Here is a 15,388-nt window from a genome sequence, read left to right as displayed (position 1 = left end):
AGCACTCCAAAGTCATAATGCTTATATAGAGTTATGTATCCCCTCCTCACCCAATGCTGTGCCCAATAATGCCTTGCTTATTCAGTGACATTAGGTCAATTAATCCTACTCGTAATGCTGGCAAGTGAGGGCAGATCTATGATCTTACATAGAAAACAACAAATAGAGCTGAAAACAAAAAATAAGTCTCTACTATTTCAGCTCAACGAACCTTTCTTGGATTATGTAAACATCTAAGCAGCCCATCTGAAAATGTCTTACATCGTATTCTCAAAGAAAATAAAAGAGACACCACTAACGTGTATTGAAATCTAGCAAAACGGGATTATGAAGCCAGCCATCAAGGAAGGAAAGCAATCATTAACCTAGATGTTTCTTTGGCCCAAAGAAAGGTCTGCAATAAAACAAAACATAATAAAACTAAACATGAATACACAGAATGATTAACAGCATAAATTTAAATGACTTTTGCTAACCAAGAATTTAACATAAGCTGAATATTCAAATTTATATGAATAAACCATTGATGGGCATGAAGGGAAAAGCACCTCACCTCTTAATTATAAATGAAATCCCTGCTGTGTTCTCCAAAATCTATTTTAGGGCTGCAAGATAGTAATTCTCAGGGTGTTTAAAGGCAACATCTTCTGGAAGCCCCTATACTACCACAGCTGACTGGTCTCATAGCATCTTCTCATATGGTACAGGTACCACTGTGGATTTTTCTAAACTTTCCCTGGAGGAGGTGAAAGGAAGATAAACGTCATTAAATGGTAAGATTAAAAAACAAAATTGGTGCGAGCAAAATGGCCGAATAAGAACAGCTCCAGCCTCCAGCTCCCAGCACGAGCGACACAGAAGACGGGTGATTTCTGCATTTTCAACTGAGGTACTGGGGTTGTCTCACTGGGAAGTGCTGGACAATCGGTGCTGGTCAGCTACTGCAGCCCAATCAGCGAGAGCTGAAGCAGGGCGACCTGGGAAGTGCAAGGGGGAAGGGAATCCCATTAGAAACTGAGACACACAACACCTGGAAAATCGGGTAACTCCCACCCTAATACTGCGCTTCACCAAGGGTCTTAGCAAACTGCACACCAGGAGATTATATCCCACACCTGGCCAGGAGGGTCCCATGCCCACGGACCCTCCCTCATTGCTAGCACAGCAGTCTGAGATCTAACTGCAAGGCGGCAGCAAGGCTGGGGGAGGGGCGTCCGCCATTGCTGAGGCTTAAGTAGGTAAACAAAGCAGCCAGGAAGCTTGAACTGGGTGGAGCCCACCACAGCTCGAGGAGGTGTGCCTGTCTCTGTAGACTCCACCTCTGGGGACAGGGCATAGCAAAAAAAAAAAAAAAAAAAAAAAGGGCAGCAGAAACCTCTGCAGATGTTAATGACCCTGTCTGACAGCTTTTAAGAGAGCAGTGGATCTCCAGCACTGCGGTTGAGATCTGAGAATGGACAGTCTGCCTGCTCAAGTGGGTCCCTGACCCCTGAGTAGCCTAACTGGGGGACATCCCTGACTAGGTGCAGACCAACACCTCACACCTCACACGGCTGGGTACACCCCTGAGATGAAGCTTCCAGAGTAAGAATCAGACAGCAGCACTCGCTGTTCAGCAACATTCTATCTTCTGCAGCCTCTGCTGCTGATACCCAGGCAAACAGGGTCTGGAGTGGACCTCAAGGAATCTCCAACAGACCTACAGCTGAAAGTCCTGACTGTTAGAAGGAAAACTAATAAAGGACAACCACACCAAAACCCCATGAGTACGTCACCACCATCAAAGACTGAAGGCAGATAAAACCACAAAGATGGGGAAAAAGCAGGGCAGAAAAGCTGGAAATTCAAAAAATTCAAAAAATCAGAGTGTATCTCCCCATCCAAAGTAACGCAGCTCATCGCCAGAAATGGATCAAAGCTGGATGGAGAGTGACTTTGACGAGTTGAGAGAAGAAGGCTTCAGTCGATCAAACTTCTCACAGCTAAAGGAGGAACTACGTACCCAGCACAAAGAAACTAAAAATCTTGAAAAAATAATGGAAGAATGGATACCTAGAATGATCAATGCAGAGAAGGCCATAAACGAGCTGACAGAGATAAAAACCATGACATGTGAAATACGTGACAAATGCACCAGCTTCAGTAACCAACTCGATCAACTGGAAAAAAGAGTATCAATGATTGAAGATCAAATGATTGAAATGAAGCGAGAAGTCTAGAGAAAAAAAAGGAAACAGAAATGAACAAAACCTCCAAGAAATATGGGATTACGTGAAAAGACCAAATCTACATCTGATTGGGGTGCCTGAAAGTGAGGGGGAAAACAGAACCAAGTTGGAAAACACTCTGCAGGATATCATCCAAGAGAACTTCCCCAACCTAGTAAGGCAGGCCAACATCCAAATTCAGGAAATACAGAGAATGCCACAAAGATACTCCTTGAGAAGGGCAACACCAAGACACATAATTGTGAGATTCACCAAAGTTGAAATGAAGGAAAAAATGTTAAGGGCAGCCAGAGAGAAAGGTCGGGTTACCCACAAAGGGAAATCCATGAGACTAACAGCAGATCTCTCGGCAAAAACTCTACAAGCCAGAAGAGAGAGGGGGCCAATATTCAACATTCTTAAAGAAAAGAATTTTCAACCCAGAATTTCATATCCAGCCAAACTAAGCTTCATCAGTGAAGGAGAAATAAAATCTTTACAGACAAGCAAATGCTTAGATTTTATCACCGCCAGGCCTGTCCTACAAGAGATCCTGAAGGAAGCACTAAACATGGAAAGGAACAACTGGCACCAGCCATAGCAAAAACATGCCAAAATGTAAAGACCATCGATGCTAGGAAGAAACTGCATCAACTAACAAGCAAAATCACCAGCTAATATCACAATGACAGGATCAAGTTCACACATAACAATATTAACCTTAAATGTAAATGGACTAAATGGTCAAATTAAAAGATATAGACTGGCAAATTGGATAAAGAGTCCAGACCCATCAGTTTGCTGTATTCAGGAGACCCATCTCACATGCAGAGACACACAGAGGCTCAAAATAAAGGGATGGAGGAAGATCTACCAAGCAAATGGAGAACAAAACAAAGCAGGGGTTGCAATCCTAGTCTCTGATAAAACAGACTTTAAACCATCAAAGATCAAAAGAGACAAAGAAGGCCATTACATAATGGTAAAGGGATCAATTCAACAGGAAGAGCTAACTATCCTATATATATATATGCGGCCAATACAGGAGCACCCAGATTCATAAAGCAAATCCTTAGAGACTTAAAAAGAGACTTAGACTCCCATACAATACTAATGGGAGACTTCAACACCCCACTGTCAACATTAGACAGATCAACGACACAGAATGTTAACAAGTATATCCAGGAAATGAACTCAACTCTGCATCAAGTGCACCTAGTAGACATCTACAGAACTCTCCATCCCAAATCAACAGAATATACATTCTTCTCAGCACCACATTGCACTTATTCAAAAATTGACCACATAGTTGGAAGTAAAGCACTCCTCAGCAAATGTAAAAGAACAGAAATTATAACACACTGTCTCTCAAACCACAGTGCAATCAAACTAGAACTCAGGACTAAGAAAATCAATCAAAACCGCTCAACTACAGGGAAACTGAACAACCTGCTCCTGAATGACTACTGGGTACATAACTAAATGAAGGCAGAAATAAAGATGTTCGTTTAAACCAATGAGAACAAAGATACAACATACCAGAATCACTGGGACACATTTAAAGCAGTGTGTAGAGGGAAATTTATAGCACTAAATGCCCACAAGAGAAAGCTGGAAAGATCTAAAATTGACACTCTAACATCACAATTAAAAGAACTAGAGAAGCAAGAGCAAACACATTCAAAAGCTAGCAGAAGGCAAGAAATAACTAAGATCAGAGCAGAACTGAAGGAGATAGAGACACAAAAAACCTCCAAAAAGATCAATGAATCCAGGAGATGGTTTTTTGAAAAGATCAACAAAATGGATAGACGGCTAGCAAGACTAATAAAGAAGAAAAGAGAGAAGAATCAAATAGATGCAATAAAAAATGATAAAAGGGATATCACCACTGACCCCACAGAAATACAAACTACCATCAGAGAATACTATAAACACCTCTACGCAAATAATCTAGAAAACGTAGAAGAAACGGATAATTTCCTAGACACTTAAACACTCTCCCAAGACTAAACCAGGAAGAAGTTGAATCCCTGAACAGACCAATAGCAGGCTCTGAAATTGAGGCAATAATTAATAGCCTACCAACCAAAAAAAGTCCAGGACCAGACAGATTCACAGCCGAAGTCTACCAGAGGTACAAGGAGGAGCTGATACCATCCCTTCTGAAACCATTCCAATCAATAGAAAAAAAAGGAATCCTCCCTAACTCATTTTATGAGGCCAGCATCATCCTGATACCAAAGCCTGGCAGAGACACAACAAAAAAAGAGAATTTTAGACCAATATCCCTGATGAACATCGATGCAAAAATCCTCAATAAAATACTGGCAAACCGAATCCAGCAGCACATCAAAAAGCTTATCCACCATGATCAAGTGGGCTTCATCCCTGGGATGCAAGGCTGGTTCAACATATGCAAATCAATAAACATAATCCAGCATATAAACAGAACCAAAGACGAAAACCACATGATTATCTCAATAGATGATGCAGAAAAGGCCTTTGACAAAATTCAACAGCCCTACATGCTAAAAACACTCAATAAATTCGGTATTGATGGAACATATCTCACAATAATAAGAGCTATTTAAGACAAACCCACAGCTAATATCATACTGAATGGGCAAAAACTGGAAGCATTGTCTTTGAAAACTGGCACAAAACAGGGATGCCCTCTCTCACCACTCCTATTCAACATAGTGTTGAAAGTTCTGGCTAGGGCAATCAGGCAAGAGAAAGAAATCAAGGGTATTCAGTTAGGAAAAGAAGAAGTCAAATTGTCCCTGCTTGCAGATGACATGATTGTATATTTAGAAAACCCCATCGTCTCAGCCCAAAATCTCCTTAAGCTGATAAGCAACTTCAGCAAAGTCTCAGGATACAAAATTAATGTGCAAAAATCACAAGCATTCTTATACACCAGTAACAAACAAACACAGAGTCAAATCACGAATGAATTTCCATTCACAATTGCTTCAGGGAGAATAAAAGATCTAGGCATCCAACTTACAAGGGATGTAAAGGACCTCTTCAACGAGAACTACAACCCACTGCTCAGTGAAATAAAAGAGGACACAAACAAATGGAAGAACATACCATGCTCATGGATAGGAAGAATCAATATTGTGAAAATGGCCATACTGCCCAAGGTAATCTATAGATTCAATGCCATCCCCATCAAGCTACCAATGACTTTCTTCACAGAATTGGAAAAAACTGCTTTAAAGTTCATATGGAACCAAGAAAGACCCCGCATTGCCAAGAATATCCTAAGCCAAAAGAACAAAGCTGAAGGCATCATGCTACCTGACTTCAAACTGTACTACAAGGCTACAGTAACCAAAACAGCATGGTACTGGTACCAAAACAGAGATATAGACCAATGGAACAGAACAGAGTCCTCAGAAATAATACCGCACATCTACAGCCATCTGATCTTTGACAAACCTGAGAGAAACAAGAAATGGGGAAAGGATTCCCTATTTAATAAATGGTGCTGGGAAAATTGGCTAGCCATAAGTAGAAAGCTGAAACTGGATCCTTTCCTTACTCCTTATACGAAAATTAATTCAAGATGGATTAGAGACTTAAATGTTAGACCTAATACCATAAAAACCCTAGAGGAAAACCTAGGTAGTACCATTCAGGACATAGGCATGGGCAAAGACTTCATGTCTAAAACACCAAAAGCAACGGCAGCAAAAGCCAAAATTGACAAATGGGATCTCATTAAACTAAAGAGCTTCTGCACAGCAAAAGAAACTACCATCAGAGTGAACAGGCAACCTACAGAATGGGAGAAAATTTTTGCAATCTACTCATCTGACAAAGGGCTAATATCAAGAACCTACAAAGAACTCAAACAAATTTACAAGAAAAAAAAAACAACCCCATCGAAAAGTGGGCAAAGGATATGAACAGACATTTCTCAAAAGAAGACATTCATACAGCCAACAGACACATGAAAAAATGCTCATCATCACTGGCCATCAGAGAAATGCAAATCAAAACCACAATGAGATACCATCTCACACCAGTTAGAATGGCGATCATTAAAAAGTCAGGAAACAGCAGGTGCTGGAGAGGATGTGGAGAAATAGGAACACTTTTACACTGTTGGTGGGATTGTAAACCAGTTCAACCATTATGGAAAACAGTATGGCGATTCCTCAAGGATCTAGAACTAGATGTACCATATGACCCAGCCATCCCATTACTGGGTATATACCCAAAGGATTATAAATCATGCTGCTATAAAGACACATGCACATGTATGTTTATTGCGGCACTATTCACAACAGCAAAGACTTGGAATCAACCCAAATGTCCATCAGTGACAGACTGGATTAAGAAAATGTGGCACATGTACACCATGGAATACTATGCAGCCATAAAAAAGGATGAGTTTGTGTCCTTTGTCGGGACATGGATGCAGCTGGAAACCATCATTCTTAGCAAACTATCACAAGAACAGAAAACCAAACACTGCATGTTCTCACTCATCGGTGGGAACTGAACAATGAGATCACTTGGACTCGGGAAGGGGAACATCACACACTGGGGCCTATCATGGGAAGGAGGGAGGGGAGAGGATTGCATTGGGAGTTATACCTGATGTAAATGATGAGTTGGTGGGTGCTGACGAGTTGATGGGTGCAGCACAGCAACATGGTACAAGTATACATATGTAACAAACCTGCACGTTGTGCACATGTACCCTAGAACTTAAAGTATAATAATAAAAAAAAAATAAATAAATAAATAAACAAATAAATAAAAAACAAAATGGAAGTGGAAAGTAAGGTTATTCCTCATTCATTCAGTTTGTGAAAATGTGTGTTACATGACTGTTAAATTAATGGCATACCACTATTACATCATGTATCTTTTAGAAAATTTAAGTATATTGCTTTTACCATAGCAAAAGCAGAAAAAGTCCTCAACTGTTTTTCCGAAGGTTGCCATTTCTACAGCATCTACACCATCTGATACACCTGGATTGCAGACTTCATTTTACACATCTTTGCAACCTTTTCTTCTTCTTCAACACCTGCAAAAAATAATAAAAAGGTGCATGGCCATTATCTATTATCTTTTTATTTGGCTTTTAGTAAAAATAATTTTTCCTGTATTCTAAAATGTGTGATTTGTTATACAAACAAGTAATACGTCATGTGAGGTGGCTCACACCTATAATTCCACCACTTTGGGAGGCTGAGGCAGAATTGTTTGAGCCCAGGAGTTAAAGACCAGCTTAAGCAACATATGAAAAACCCATCCCTACAAAAAAGATAAATAAAATTAGTTAGGTATGGCAGTGTACATCTGTAGTCCTAGCTACTCTGGAGGCTGAGGCAAGAGGACTCCTTGTGTCCAAGAGTTCAAGGTTATAATGAGCTATAATTGCACCAGTACACTCCAGCCCGGGTTGCAAAAAGAGACCCTGTTTAAAAAAAAAAAAAAAAAAAAAAAAAAAAAAAAAAAGTATGGGGAAGATTTTAAAGAGTGCTTTTAAAATAAAAACCTAAAATAAGAGCAATTTATTGGCTACAAATTTAAACACGGGAAGATTATCATCAGAAAATAAATTCTAGACTTACAAAATCCAGCACAATAGCCACTAAACACATGTGACACTTGGAATGTGACCAGTCCAAACTCAGATGTCCCATAAGTGTACAATACACACTGACTTTCGAAAACTTGATACAAAAAAGTATTCTAAATATCTAAATAATTTCCATTTTGATTACATGTTGAAATATTTTAGATATATTAAGTTAAAGTTACCACTAAAATGATTTTCACAAGTTTCTCTGTATTCTTCTCTAATGTCATAACTAGAAAGTTTAAATCATGTGAATGACTCACATTATATTTAGTTCTATTCAACAGCACTTCTCTAAATCCCAGAAAAGAGCTTAGAATTCTCCTGAAGAATTTCTACAACTGCCTCATGAACCTATGGATTATGTTTCAGAAAACACTATTGCAAAAAAATAAGAGGCATTTGAGAATTAGATTACAAAAACCATTCTTCATGGTATCAAATTATTAACAATGTAAACAAAGTACAAATACCGATGGGCAAGGACTACAACTCACAACTGAGGACAACTCCCCTAATGCTTAGTTATAATCACCGGAGAACCACATAAGCCAGGCAGCACAGGATGGGGAGAATAAACATAGCTACTGACAGGGTTATGGTATCTGTGGGACAGAGGGCAGCTGATACACACACAATCAAAACATCATTATTAGTATAAATAAACATACACTCATAATCAAGGCCTTAACATTTCTCAAAATTACACTATTGACAGAATTTTAAAAATAGGTTACTACCATAAAAGCTTGGAAGATTATAACACAGGAGGTTGGGGGAGGGATACAGTGTCAGAGGATAGTTTTTTAAAGAAGTTAAAATTCTAGTGGGAATTAAAATTAGTGAATTAACAAACTTTTTATTCACTAGTAATCTCAATTTATTATGAATTGAATCTAATCTGACAACAGAAATTCAAGTTTATACCTTAGTGGCATAAATGCATCTGTAGGAGATATTGTAGGTTCAATTCCAGACCACCACAATCATGCAAGTATAAAGTGAAGTCACACAAATTTGTTGGTTGCCGAATGCATTTAAAAGTTACACTGAATCTTTCTTTCATGAAAGATCTCTCAGTGGTGTCATGCTATTGAATAGCATTTTACACACAGTGGAACTTCTTTCCAAATTGGAGTCAGTTCTCTGAAAGCCTGCCATTGCTTTATGAAGTTTACAGAATATTCTAAATCTTCTGTTGTCATTTCAACAATATTCACAGCATCTTCACCAGGAATAGATTCCATTTCAGAGATCCCTTTCTTTGATCATCATAAGAAGCAACTCCTTATCTCTTCACATTTGATGATAAAATTGAAGCAGTGTAGTCCCATCTGAAGGTTCCACTTCTAATTGTGGTTCACTTGCTAGTTCCACCACATCTGCAGTTTCTTTCTCCACTGAAATCTTGAATCCCTTAAAGTTATCCATGAGGGATGGAATCAACTTCTTCCACATTCCTGTTATATTCTGGTCTATTCCCATGAATCACAAATGTTCCTAATGGCACCTAGTTCCTAATGTTCCTAATGGCACCTTCTCCTTTCTAGAAGATTTTTAATTTACTTTGCCCAGATTCATCAGAGGAATCACTATGTGTGGCAGATACAGCCTTACAAAGTGTATTTCTTAAAGAATAAAACTTGAAGGCTGAGTGCAGTGGCTCACACCTGTAATCTCAAACTCTGAAGAAGGCCAAGGTGGGCAGATCACTTGAGCCCAGAAGTTTGAGACCAGCCTAGGCAACATGGAAACGAAACACCTCTACAAAAAAATACAAAAATTAGCTGGGCAGGCTGGTACACCACCTGTGGTCCCAGCTATTCAGCAGGCTGAAGTGGAAGGATCACCTGAGCCTGAAGAGATTGAGGCTTCCGTGAGTTGTGACTGTGCCACTGCACTCCGGCCTGAGTGACAGTGAGACGATCTTCTCAAAAAAGAAAAAGATAGTAATAATCCTAAGATTTGAAAGTTGAAATTACTCCTGGATCTATGGGCTGCATAATGGATGCTGCATTAGCAGGCATGAGAAGGATATTCATCTCCTTATACACCTCCATCAGGGCTCTCAGAGTGACTGGGTGCAGTGCTGATGAGCAGTAATATTTTGAAAGGAATTTTTTTTTCTGGGCAGTAGGTCTCAAAAGTAGGCTTAAAATATTCAGTGAACAATGCTATAAAGAGATGTGTTGTCATCCAGGCTTTATTGTTCCACTGACAGAGCACATGCAGAGTAGATTTACCACAGCTCTTAAGGGCCCTAGAATTTTTGGAATGATAAATGAACACTGGCTTCAATTAAAGTCACCAGCTGCATTAGCCCCTAACAAGAGTCTCAGTCTGTCCTTTGAAGCTTTGAAGCCAGCAATGGAATTCTCTCTAGCTAGCAAAATCTTAAATGGCATCTTCCAATATAAGGCTATTTTGTCTACATTAAAAATTTGTTTCTTAAGCATAGCCATCTCCATGAATTATCTCAGCAAGATATTCTGGAGAATTCGTGGTTTCTACATCAAGCACTTGAGGCTTCACCTTGAACTTTTATGTTATAGAGACTGTGTTTTCCTTCAAAATTCACGAACCAACCTCTGCTAGCTTCCAGCTTTTCTCTTGTGGCTTACTCACCTCTCTCAGCCATCACAGAATTAATGGGAGCTAAGGCCTTGATCTGGATTAAGCTTTGACTTTCAGGAATATTGTGGCTGGCTTGATCTTCTATCCAGACCACTCAAAGTTTCCCCATATCAGCAATAAGGCTGTTTTGCTTTTTTATCATTTGTGTGTTCACTGGAGCAGCACTTCTCATCTCTTTTGATAACTTTTCCTGTGCACCCACCACCTGGCAAACTGGCCTACCTTTCAACCTTTCTCAGCTGCCACCATGTCTTCCTCACTAAGCTTCATCATTTTTAGCTTTTGATTTAAAGTAAGCAGCCTGCAACTATTCTTTTACTGGAACACTTAGAGGCCACTGGAGGGCTACTAACTGGCCTCCTTTCAATATTGTGCCTCAGGGACTAGGGAGGCCTTAGGAGAGAAAATGATGGGAACATACGACATTCAACAATTAGGTTTGCCATCTCATATGGGTGCGTTCATGGAGTCCCAAAACAATTACAACAGTAACATCAAAGCTCACTCATCTCAGGTCACCACAGTACATATAACAATCATGAAAAAGTCTGAAATATTGTAAAGAGTTACCAAATGTGACACAGAGAACCAAAGCAAGCACACACTGTTGGAAAAATGGCACAATAGACTTAACTGACACAACGTTGCCACAAATCTTCAATTTGTAAAAACTGCAGTATCTGCAGGGCTCAAAAAATGAGGTATGCCTGTATGTATTCTGTGCCTATAGGCACCCTACCTTTTTGTTTCCTTTCTATGTTTTTAAGAAAATGCTCTACCACTCAGTTAACATGAAACTTTATCGATAGTGTTCAGTTACACAAAGATAGGAAAACTGTCATACTGTGAAAGGTCATAAGTACTAACATCCTATAGTAAATGTTAAGACCGTGTTCCAATGTCAAATAAGCTCAACACTTCTCTAAATGAGGATTACAAAACCCACTGAAGATTCTGATAAGGTGATTCCACTGAGTGAGTTGAGGAGAACTGTTTAATTTTGCATCTTCCTTAAACAAACTCATTTGCAAAGTGAATTTCTTGTTTTCAATACACCAAATATTTACTTAGAAAAGAACTCATTATCTGAGTAAGAACTTTTAATCTATTCAAAATTTCTCTACCTTCATTCCTTCTCTCTAATGTGTCTTATTAATTCAGAGTAAAACCAAGAAAGAAACCCCATACTATTAACACTTTCCATTTTTCTTAACTCTTCAGTATTTACCCTGACATATTACCACTACTGTGATTCCTTTTGAGCATTCTGAAATGTCTCCATGAACATTTCAGAAAATCCTTTACAGTTCAGTCTGGCACGGTGGCTCACACCCATAATCCCAGCACTTTGGGAGTGCAAGGTGGCTGGAGGTCCGAGACCAGCCTGACCAACATAGTAAAACCCCGTCCCTAGTAATAATAGAAAAAAATTAGCTGGGTGTGGTGGTACACACCTGTAATCCCAGCTACTCAGGAAGCTGAGGCAGGAGAATCGCTTGAACTCAGGAAGCAGAGGTTGTAGTGAGCCAAGACCATGCTACTGCACTCCAGCCTAGGCAACAGAGTGAGACTCTGTCTCAAAAAAAAAAGGAAGGAAGGAAGGGAGGGAGGGAGGGAGGGAGGGAATCTTTTATAGTTTAAACCTCATTCTGCTTTAGAAGAAAATGACATATATATAAATATCTAGGTTTAGAATAAAATAAAAAATGATAAAAATACAATGCTGGCCTAGCACAGTGACTCATGCCTGTAATCCCAGCACTCTGGGAGGCTGAGGGGGGCAAATCAGAAGGTCAAGAGATTGAGACCATCCTGGCCAACATGGTGAAACCCTAACTCTAGTAAATTACAAAAAATTAGCCGGGTGTGTGGCGTGTGCCTGTAGTCCCAGCTACTTAGGAGGCTGAGGCAGGGGAATCTCTCAAACTCAGGAGGTGGAGGCTGCAATGAGCCAAGATCATGCCACTGCACTCCAGCCTGGCGACAGAGCAAGACACTGTCAAAAAAAAAAAAAAATGCTTACAATATTTTATGAAATCTATTTAAATATTCTTTCTGGTACTGAAAAAACTATGTCCTCCATCCTTCAGTTCTGAAGGCAAACACATCTGTTTTGTAAACTGTGATGCAGGTCACTTCGGCCTTAAACTTGATCAGTGCTTTAAACAATACAAACAGCAAACATGTTAAAGGCAGACATTTAAAAACACCATTTCTGCTAGATGAATTAAAAAATCTAACACAAATCTAACAGCATTTTTAAAGGTACTACTCTTCCTAAATTTTTGTCTGATTTTAAACAAAAGACAACACAGAATTTAAAAGAAAAAAAATGCAGAAATGCCTTTTAATCTATTATAGGTCAGATTCTCCAAAAAATAGACACAGATTTTACACACGCTTGCTGGGGAGCACTGTCAGTAACAGCACCCCGGAGGTGGGAGGCACGCAGGAATGAACAGGGATGCAGCTGCACCATGAGCTCAGAAGCCAATGTGGCCCTCCTCGGGGCAAGGGTGGGCAAGGTGACCCAAACACTTACAGCAGCTGGGGAAATTAGTGCCATCAGTATTCAAAGAGGGGTTTGGAACTCACGTTACAGCATTCACTACGTAATTCCTTCCTCCAGAAGTATTCCCACATCTACACATAGCCAGAATCACATTTAGGTGAGTACTCACTGACTTTTACTAAGTATATTTCTAGGATTAAATATTCTTTAAAAATGTTATAGAGTATATAGTATTCCATTTTATGTATATACCATAATTCATTTAGTGCTAACATTATTTCAAAGGCCAGTTATTCCAATTTTCCCTCTTAAAAAGAACACTACTGTAATAAATGGAAACAAAATATGTACATCTTGAATGACTTTCTCAAAAGAATCAGAGACATGAGAGTCCAAAAGAAAAAAAAAAAAAACATTGAGAGTAAATACTCCATATACTCAAAATTTACTAAAATTTGCTTCCTAATAAGGTTCATAATATCCCAGCAAATGCTACCGTGCAACTTTTCCAGAAACCTTGAAAAGGGGTATCTTACTATCATAAACATATTCCACTGATTGGTGTTAAAATTAGAGAGCACTGTAGCATAATTTTCTGAAAATTATCATATCCTTTGCCTATTTTTCAAATGTGTTAGTGTATTTTCCTACTGATCCATACAAGTACATCACTTATTTTAGGCATAGAAAAGCCATTATGGAATTAAATAATTACATAATAATTATATATATTTTGATTTAGTTTTAAAATGTGTCTTAGTATAACTATTTTCCTCATCTAGAATTTAACTCATCACATGATGAGGACTATATATTGAAGTTTTTTTATTTTTTACCAAATACCCTATTTTCTCAGTATCATTTGTTGAAAACTATAAGCTTCCCACTATTTGTTTTTGATTTGTGTAATAATCACCCTCTAATTTCTTAAATGGAAATTATTTTTGCATAATATTGCTTTAAAATGTTATCTTCAATAACTAATTTAGCAGCTAGCAAGGTGATCAGAAATCTTTTGAACTACAATAAAGCTATGCTAGAGAACTTCTGGCCTAGAAGTGAGCCAACAGCGCCCCAGCGTGAAGAATGATAGGGCACGGTAATTTCCTTCCATTGCACTTACATGAAATGTGCTGTGGCTGCTCTCCTGTAAGGAACTATTATTTACTTACCTTGTGGTAAGTGAGGGTGCATTCTCGCTTCACTATCCACACTTAATCCTGTTAGCAAAGGCAGTTTATGAAAGAGCAAATCAAGATTCATGTACTATCCACGGATAAGACAAAAGAAGTCTACCAGCCAAGGAAGAAATGAAGTCAGCCTAGGTCTGTTTAGTATTCTGACAAGCCAGTCAAGAACTCAACAGTTTCTACACCTTTAATTATACTGTGTAATATACAAATAGGAATAGGAGGAGAAATGGTCTTACTAATGCTGGGGAGGAAGAGATAAAGCCTGAGAATAGTGAAATGCCTATGCTGAAGATAAAGGGACTATAAAGAAATTGTAAGGACGTAAATGACCCTACGGTACTCTATGCAGAAATTTGTATTTTAAAAAATTATTTTATTATCAAAAACAGAACAGCATTTCATCTCTAAATTTTTATTTAACATTAACAGTCACAAATTTCAGCTGGTTTTATGATCACAAGGCAGAAACAAGTCACATTAATAAAATAACAGCATATAACCACTAACCATTCTCAAATATCTTTAAGGAGATAATTTTATCAAGTTTTTAAAACAATTTTTAATGCAAATTTTAATTATGCAAAAATAATTTCCATTTAAGAAAACAAAATAGGTGGCCAAGCACAGTGGCTCAAGCCTATAATCCCAGCACTTTGGGAGGCTGAAGCAGGAAGATCGCGTGAACCCGAGAGGTCAAGGCTGCACTGAGGTACGACCATGCCACTGCCCTCCATTCTAAAAGAGTCAGATCGTGTCTCAAAAAATAAAAAAAAAAAAAAGCAGCCACAAACTATGTCACACAGAGCTCTGTGAGGTTAAGCACTATCTATTACCTTCCAACCACTTAAGAGGAAGAAAATGTATAGCTCCTCCTACTTAAAATATTTACATTTAACGTGTCAGAAAATACCTAAGGCCATGCATGGTGGCTCATATCTGTAATCCCTTTGGGAAGCCAAGGCAGAAAGATCGCTTGAGTCCAGGAGTTTGAAACAAGCCTGGGCAACATAAGGAAACCCCATCTATACAAAAAAGCTTAAAAATTAGCTAGGCCAGGAACAGTGGCTCATGTCTGTAATCTCAGGATTTTGAAAGGCTGAGGCAGAATCGCTTGAACTCAAGAGTTAGAGACCAGCCTGGGCAACACAGTAAGAGCTCATCTCTACCAAAACTCAAAAAAAGTAGCCAGATGTGGTAGCACATGCCTGCAGTCCCAGCTACTCAGAAGTTG

The 15,388-nt window shown here is 38.8% G+C and overlaps 1 pseudogene; it reads right to left on the bottom strand.

Moving 5' to 3' along the window:
- Window positions 1-360: 360 nt before the first annotated feature.
- LOC144331428 (general transcription factor II-I-like) lies at window positions 361-14,158 on the bottom strand (annotated as a pseudogene).
- Between the last annotated feature and the right edge of the window lie 1,230 nt (window positions 14,159-15,388).

The sequence above is a fragment of the Macaca mulatta genome, chromosome 9 (genome assembly GCF_049350105.2).
Source record: "Macaca mulatta isolate MMU2019108-1 chromosome 9, T2T-MMU8v2.0, whole genome shotgun sequence".
NCBI lineage: Eukaryota > Metazoa > Chordata > Mammalia > Primates > Cercopithecidae > Macaca > Macaca mulatta.
This window is presented reverse-complemented; position numbering and strand designations above follow the sequence as displayed.